This window comes from Muntiacus reevesi, chromosome 1 (assembly GCF_963930625.1).
Source record: "Muntiacus reevesi chromosome 1, mMunRee1.1, whole genome shotgun sequence".
Classification (NCBI taxonomy): domain Eukaryota; kingdom Metazoa; phylum Chordata; class Mammalia; order Artiodactyla; family Cervidae; genus Muntiacus; species Muntiacus reevesi.
The window spans coordinates 94685190-94686368 of NC_089249.1; the positions used below are offsets into that span (position 1 = coordinate 94685190).

Below are 1179 nucleotides of genomic sequence, written 5' to 3' on the forward strand. Positions count from 1 at the left end.
CATGTCCATTGATCAGTGATTACACCAACCATCTCATCCTCTGTCATACCCTTCTCCTCCTGCCTTCAATTCCCAGCATCAGGGTATTTTTAAATGAGTCAGTTCTTCACATCAGGTGGCCAAAGTATTGCAATTTCAGCTTCAGCATGAGTCCTTCCAATGAATACTCAGGACTGATTTCCTTTAGGATGGACTATTTGGATCTCCTTGCAGTCCAAGGGGCTCTCAAGAGTCTTCTCCAACACCACAGTTCAAAAGCATCCATTCTTCAGTGCTCAGCTTTCTTTGTAGTCCAACTCTCACATCCATATATGACTACTGGAAAAACCATAGCCTTGACTAGACGGACCTTTGTTGACAAAGCAATGTTTCTGCTTTTTAATATGCTGTTTAGGTTGGTCATAACTTTTCTTCCAAGGAGGAAGCGTCTTTTAATTTCATGGCTGCAATCACCATCTACAGTGATTTTGGAGCCTCAAAAATAAAGTCTGCCACTGTTTTCACTGTTGTCCTATCTATTTGCCATGAGATGATGGGACCAAATGCCAAGATCTTAGTTTTCTGAATGTTGAGCTTTAAGCCAACTTTTTCACTCTCCTCTTTCACCTTTATCAAGAGGCTCTTTAGTTCCTCTTCACTTTCTGCCATAAGGGTGGTGTCATCTGCATATCTGAGGTTATTGATATTTCTCCTGGCAATCTTGATTCCATCTTGTGCTTCCTCCATTCCAGTGTTTCTCATGATATACTCTGCATAGAAGTTAATTAAGCAGTGCTCACTTCGGCAGCACATATACTAAAATTGGAACGATACAGAGAAGATTAGCATGGCCCCTGCATAAGGATAACATGCAAATTAACGAAGCATTCCATATTTTTAGAGTCTGATGATGACATGGGCTTTGGTTTTTTTGACTAAATCTCTTTAGTAACACATTCAATAAAAAGCTGAGCTGTTTGCTGCTGTTGGTCTTAAAAAAAAAAAAAAAAAGATGTTAAATAAGCAGGGTGACAATAGACAGCCTTGACATACTCCTTTTCCTATTTGGAACCCGTCTGTTGTTCCATGTCCAGTTCTAACTGTTGCTTCCTGACCTGCATACAGATTTCTCAGGAGGCAGGTCAGGTGGTCTGGTATTCCCATCTCTTTTACAATTTTCCCCAGTTTGTTGTGATCCAC

General features: G+C 40.5%; 1 non-coding gene across 1 annotated transcript; it reads left to right on the forward strand.

Annotated features, from left to right (window-relative positions):
- The first annotated feature begins 771 nt into the window (after positions 1-771).
- LOC136156658 (U6 spliceosomal RNA) lies at positions 772-878 on the forward strand. Its single transcript, XR_010661148.1, has one exon. It is a non-coding gene; the product is annotated as a U6 spliceosomal RNA (small nuclear RNA).
- The last annotated feature ends 301 nt before the right edge of the window (positions 879-1179 follow it).